Genomic DNA, 7,739 nt, shown 5'->3' on the forward strand with positions numbered 1-7,739 from the left:
AATAAAATGAGCTCTAACATGGAAAGTAAGCGTTTCCGGACACATGTCCACAGAACATATTTTCTTTCTTTGTGTGTGAGGAATGTTTCCTGAAAGTTTGGCCGTACCTTTTTGTAACACCCTGTATGCCGGTCAGGTTCCTTTCAGATTATTGTGATACAATAGGTCAATACTTAGCAATCATATACAATCGCTCGCTCGTAGAAGTTACACAAGTTGCACAAGTTACACCAATACCGAAGAAAGGAAATAGGAGTAACCCGCCGAATTACAGACCAATATCACTAACGTCAATTTGCAGTAGCCTTTTGGAACATATACTGTGTTTAACATTATGAATCATTTCGAAGAAAACGATTTATTGACAAATGGCCAACAAGGATTCAGAAAATTTCGTTTTTGTGAAGCACACCTAGCGTTTTATTCTCACGAAGTAATGAGTGCTATCGACAGGGCATGTTATATTGATTCCATGTTTTTTAGATTTCCAGAAGGCTTTTGACAACGTTCCTCAAAACCGATTTTCTAATTAAATTGCTTGCCTATGGAGTATCGTCTCAGTTGTGTGACTGAATTCGTGATTTCCTGTCAGGAATGTCACAGTTTGTAGTAGCTGATGGAAAGTCATCGAGTAAAACAAAAATAATATCTGGCGTTTCCCAAGGGAGTTTTACAGGATTTCTGTTGTTCCTGATCTATATAAACGATTTAGGAGACAATCTAAGCAGCCCTCTCAGATTGTTTGGAGCTCGTATGCACAACAGTTTTAGTGTTCACGTTTGCAAAAAAACTTTCCTACTTGTTTTTTGCTAGCCCATAAACTGTGCAATGAAGAAAGAAGCAAGGCTATTACTAAATTGTCAAAGAAGGAGAACTACGTAGAAGCATACCTCCATGCATAGGAAGAGTTCTTTTTTTATTGGATTGCCAGAGTATTAGTTTCACTGTAGTTTAAACACCATCTCACTTTGAAATATTACCTATGATGCGACGTTCAGGGTGTGGCCAGTGTAAAGAAAGATATATTTTTTAAAATTTCTTCCAGCATCATGGAATGCTTTAAATGTGATTAAGGGATTGGTCTCAAACGCTTAAGACTCCTTAAAATTGATATTTTGCTTTAACTTGTATGTGAGTAACTTTTTGTAGCGGTAGCCCCGTCTGTGTAAGATGTAGGCTTACCTTTCCAACAGTAGTCTATTTGCTTTTTTCCTGCACTGTTTCTCGCCAGTTACTTTGTTTTTCAGGAATAATCACTCAGAGCACAAATGGAATGTAAGTCGACTTTGATCATCTGCTTGATTTTAATTTTGAAATTCATTTTGTGGTTTTCATAGTGTATGAGACTGCAGTGCTCTGTGATACACCAATAGTTAGTCACTTAGTTTCATGTTCTAGGTATCGCTAGCACGATAAATCGGTGTAATCGTGTGGATCGAGTGAGTCATTACATATTGAATTTTTTTTTTTTGTAAATATGTCTGCATGCTGATCGTTTTTTAATTTTTACATTTTTTAATTAAAGACAATTTAGTCAGTAATTCCTGCCCCTAACCATTTACGTATTACAATAATAGATAATCCTCCGCGGAATAGGGGAGTTATCAAAGAGAAACGTTTTCAGTTTAGTTTCAAATTTTACTTTGCTGTGTGTCAGGCATTTCATATCAGTGATCAAGTGATCAAAATTTTTGATTGCAGTATTGTGAACACCCGTTTGTGCTAAAGAAAATCTAATGTGCATAATGGATGTCATTTTTTTCTTCTAGCATTGTAATGATGTACGTCTTTGCTCCTGTTCGAAGTACAGTTGATAATTTACAACAAACTTCTTAAGGGAATAACTATATTGCGAAACAGATATGTTGCCGAGCGCAAGGCAGGTACGACAAACACACAACCACTATCCCCGGCTTTTGTAGCCAGAATCTTTTTTAAAGTGTATAAAGGCACATTTGCATGCCGTGCGTGAGTTTCCTCGGAAACGCGAAATCTTAATTAAATAATTAATCTGTGAGAAATAAATAAAGCCTATGGCACAGAACTGCAGCGCTGTGTCGCTGATAAAACAAAAACACAATTACGATACTCTTATGTTTGATTACGGAGAGAGAGGTCTTGGATAAGTGGTGCGGGAAGCACGTATATTTCATTGACTGGCACACCGCCATATTTAATGTTATATAAGATCACTGCGAGTTGCAATCTTACTAGGCACTCGAATCTGTAAAGAATTTATATTTATGAAAGTAAGTAGAATTATTTAACTGTAGGCTTATTCGTTGAATATATCTGATTTAACTAACTGTGTAAACTTTTTATGTTTAGTAGACAGTCACCTCTGTACGACGTATTGACATGGCTGGCAAATTATTCTAATATTGAGATTTAGATTTGAGTCCGCACCTACCGCAGCAGTCTTTGGAAACGATTTAAATACGAAGTCCGATTATTTGAGTCTTATTTCACGGTCAACTACGAATAACATTACATTTACGAAAAAGCCATTGTCAAGCGTCTGATACCGAATAATTAAACGTCACGTAAATATTAATTATAACCAATCACTATCATACAATAATACATAATTAATATTTTATTTTATTTTATTTTATTTATTTTATATTGGCGACTGCGTGTCGGACTTGTTATTTTGTCATTTGTTACATTGTTCTCTTTGTTTCATGTGAAAAATCAACTTTCTGGACCTGGACGTGAATGTATGAGAAATAACAAAGATCTGAAGATATTTTCCAATTCTAAAATTTTGCGGGAAGACGCAATGAAGCTTCCAGCAAAATAAGGTAAGACGCAGCATCTTTGCATTGGCAGGCTTGACCAGACGCATAATTCAGTGTATTAGCTCTTCAGTAGATTCTGTAGTATTTCTTTCGCGCGTAGCAGTTTTCAGTGATAAATTTCATTCTCAGTACTTTTCCTTAAACAATAACTTCTGCAACAATACCAATACACGAGTGTACAATATGGCCGACTTCTGTACGATACGTTGTAACATGGACAGCAGCCATTAACAATAATCCCATATTCAGTTTACATTTTTAAATTAACAAACAGCCATTGTTGCTACGAGCAATTCATGCTCAACTGCATTTTATTTTAAAACCAGTGTCAAACATTAATTTCTTGAAATATATATCACGTGTGGCATGGTCATAACTAGAAAACAATACGCAAAGATGGAACAGCAAAGACATACTATTCAGACGCAATCCGACTCGGACGAGAGACAAGTGTTAGAAAATGACTTTACGACAGCAACCGGTAGTGACGATTCATCAAATATTGACGCAAGTGTTAACGGAAGTTTTGACAATAGGCCGTCCACCACAAAAATTTCAAAGTCTCAGTCAGAGCCCATGTTAATACATGACGTCACGTCTAATGACGCGGCGGGGGCAAAGACCTTGCAAACAGTAAACATTGCCAACATGTTACAAGTGCTAATGAAACAGAACGCGGAAAACATGGCAACCTTAAAGACACAAAATGACGAAATTAAATCTGACCTCATAACAATCAAGGCATGTAATGACACTTTGTGTAAACGTGTGGAACTTATAGACGCCACACTGACCAAACAGATGACTGAACTCAGTACGAAATTTTCCAAGCTTAATACGAGACAAGAAAAGACTACAAATGACGTAGCACTTTTACAGACACAATTAAAAAACCTTAATGTCACGTGTGAAGCTCTTACTGAACAAATTCAAACATATCCTTCAGTACACGACAACCTTGAAAAACGAATTACTGACGTTCAGAATAAATTTGACGATGTTGAACAACACCTGACTGACATCTTACAATCTGATGCCACAGCTCATTTTCAAAATATTAATAAAGAATTTCATGATTGGGTAGAGAACAAAGACAAACATTTTGATAGATGCATACGTGAAAATTTACCAACAATTGTGCACGACTCCGTAGCGGAATACATCACTAATAACAAACAGCTGATTAGTGATGCAGTACAATCCGTCACTGCACCCATGAGACAATTCACCGATCAACCACAGTCTGAATGTAACGAAAATATCAGTCAAAATGTACAGTTCAGAAACCAATATACATACGAGTGTGACGCACACATACCGCACACAACATACACACAAGAACAAAACACACCACGACAACAACACATACCACAACGTGCAAACACAAACACAAGCTGTTATCATGGTAAACTACAGCAACATTATCGTAATTACTCGCCAGCTGAGCATTGCAGTAATTACAGTGGAACAAATCCATATCATAATGCAAAGGAAGAAGAAAGCTTAATAAAACACAGGCAATTTCAGGCTTTTATCCCAAAAAAACGAACCATTCATCCGGTGATTTTTCTTAAATCTTTTAGTAACGCATTTCCACGCACTTGGAGTGACCGGAAAAAGATTTCATATATTGTCGGTTACATCCAAGGCGATGCAGCTGTCTGGGCATACAGTCAAGCTGACGTATGTACCACGTACAGTGAGTTTGAGCGTGCTTTTCTGAACAAATTCTGGTCGCAATCCGTCCAGGAGCGACTCAGAAGACAAATTTTAGAACCTGAAACTTTTAACAGTAAAAATGGTAACTTACGCAGATATTTTGAAAAATACTTGAACATGGGACATTTTTTAGACGAACCAGTCGCAACGCGTGATATACTCCGAGCGTTGAAGGCCAAATTGCCTTTCAACATTAAGGAAAAACTTCTACATATCCCGGATGACGATTCAGATTATTTTTTAACAGCTTTAGATTCGGTTGACATGTTACTTGAAGATCAGCGCTTCGCGCGGCAAAACAGCAGCCACAATGTTTACACTAGTGGTATGCAAAACATGCAGGCTTGCCAACACAATTCTGGCGCGCCCACAGTTGGATACGCGGTACAGCAAAAACAGCAAACTCACATGCCGTCTCAATACGGAAATCAAAATCAACACGCGTATTCCAATACAAACAACAATTACAACAGTAATAACACTTCATGCGGCAATCCATACAAAAGGCACCGCGGTAATAACAACAACGGTAACAACGGATACAAATGTAACAACAAAAACACAAACAGAAATAGAAATAATAATAACTACGAGCCAAGACAGCATCAAGGCTGGACTCGTAGCGATCAATACTATCATTCAAATACTGCTTTACCACAGCAGCCACCAGGAGAAAATTGGAGCATACCTTACGACAGACAGGTAAGTTATAATGCGCAACAGCAACAACAACCGCAAAAGTTTGGAGATCATAATAGGCAATATCCGAATGTGAGTATAATAGAAATGACACCTGATGCACAACCCCAATCTGTGTCAGTACCTAGTACAAATGATAATCCAACAAACTAGAAACAGTCACTACTTTGCCCCAGGTCGTGGCTGAAGAATTCTTGGGGGGCGACTTCAATGTTAATCAGTTATTTGACACCACAATTGAACAACAAAATATTGATGTGCCTAATAATTCTAAACAAAAGCTACCTGTTTTATTTATAAGATACAACCACAATGACAATATATCAGATGAACTTTTACAAGACAGTACACAATGTCGTTAAACACAAATGAAATTGTTTTAGCAGCCACTACTGGTGTAGTAGGTGGGATTCCAACTACTATTATCCTAGATACAGGTGCAGCTGTGAGCGTTTTATCTTTTAATTTTTATAAAAAGATGTGTGAATTGGAACCTGTGCCTGAGTTTCCTGCCCAAAACTGTAAAATAACTACCGCTCTAGGTAATAAGTCATGTAGGGTTACGAAGCAAGTTTTTGTAAACGTTAAAATAGGTAATGGAACCGTACAATGGCCATTCCTGGTTGTACAAAACCTTGTGACTAATTGCATATTAGGAATAGATATTATGAGCGAGAAGGACTGCATTATAGACTTCTCCAAAGGTAAATGTATTTTAAATGATAAAGGCAGTGTAATTATTATTGATTTGGACAGGAGAACTCTAAAGCATGACAAACACTGTACAGGGTACAAGGTTCAGTTAGTACTTGACAAAGACATTCAAGACATGCAAACACACTCATCTGACGCAGAGCTAATGGACTTGAAAACATTGCTTGATCATAAGATAAGTGAAGCTACAGCTCTCAGTGTACATGAACGTATAAAACTACAGGAAGTGTTATCCAAATATTTACAAGTTTTTACCAAACGATTAGGTGTTATCAACACGTATGTGTACAAGATTGAAGTTAAGCCTCACAAGATCTTCTACCATAAGACATATAACGTACCGTTATCTCAACGACCTGCTGTGTGGCAAGAATTAAAACAAATGTTAGACTGGAAGGTCATTGAACCATCCACCTCACCTTATTGTAGTCCTCTACTTGTTGTCAAAAAATCAAATGGAAGCATTAGGTTAGTGTTAGACGCACGAGCTATTAATGAAATAATTTTACCGGTTCACACAAAACCTGAAAATTTAGAAGAGCAATTACAGAAATTTCTAGATGCAAAATATTTTTCCACAATAGATCTCGCTAATTCGTTTTGGCAGGTGGGTATCACTCCTGATTCTCGGAAATATACTGCATTTATGTTCGGGGGGCGAACCTATCAGTTTTGTGTTCTACCCTTCGGACTGAATGTCAGCTCTGGGGTATTCATTACAGCCCTGGATACCGTGCTTGGCGACGATTTAGTTGAGACAGTCACACACTATGTAGATGATATACTGATAGCTACACAATCTTGGAATGAACACGTTGACACTCTTCAAAGAATTTAAAAAAAAAATTTGCACAAGCTGGAGTCACAGCCAACCTAAGAAAATCAAAATTTGGTTGCAGTGAGATAAAGTATTTAGGACATATCATTAATTCACAGGGCATACGTCCGGATCCCAGTAAATTAGATGCTATCAGAAACTTTCCTAGCCCTCGAACTAAAAAGCAGTTAAAATCATTCCTTGGGCTATGTTCATTTTTCAGACGTTTTTTGCCACAACCACTTTTGAACAGTAAACATCTGCTAAATCTACTCAGAAAGAATCAAGTTTGGATCTGGTCGGAACAGTGCCAGAATGACTTTAATACAATTAAACATGCTTTAGTGAATGCTAACATATTGAGCCATCCAGATTTCAATTTAGATTTTTGTATGACTTGTGACGCTTCACGTACTGGCTTGGGCTGTTGCTTATTTCAAGTTGTAAAGAATAAAGAGGAGGAACAGATAAGAATTATTGGGTTTGCGAGTCGCACTCTAACTGAATGTGAGCGTACATACTCCACTACTGAGTTAGAAACACTTTCCATAGTATGGGCATTCAAGAAATTCAATTATTATTTATTTGGAAAACATACGGTAATTTACACCGATCACCAGGCCCTGACATTTTTGTCAACTTGTAAACTTGTACATCCTAGACTACCACGATGGGCAGTTACACTTCAGAACTACTGTTTTGAAATTAAGTACATAAGAGGTAAGGACAACACCATTGCAGACACTTTGTCTAGACTTCCACAAGGTATGAATGATACCAACAGTGACTTAGAAAATATAAATGACTACAGGATTCTCTTAATGCAAGACAAGCAGTATCACCAATATTATATTGATATGTGCAGAAACATGGCTAAATTACAAAAATCTGATCCTCACTGGTATAAGATAATAACATTACTGGTAGAAAAACACAACCATCCTTTGACTAAGTATTACAAGTTACACAATGATGTGTTATTTTACCGC

Source organism: Schistocerca piceifrons, chromosome 3 (assembly GCF_021461385.2).
Source record: "Schistocerca piceifrons isolate TAMUIC-IGC-003096 chromosome 3, iqSchPice1.1, whole genome shotgun sequence".
Lineage (NCBI taxonomy): Eukaryota > Metazoa > Arthropoda > Insecta > Orthoptera > Acrididae > Schistocerca > Schistocerca piceifrons.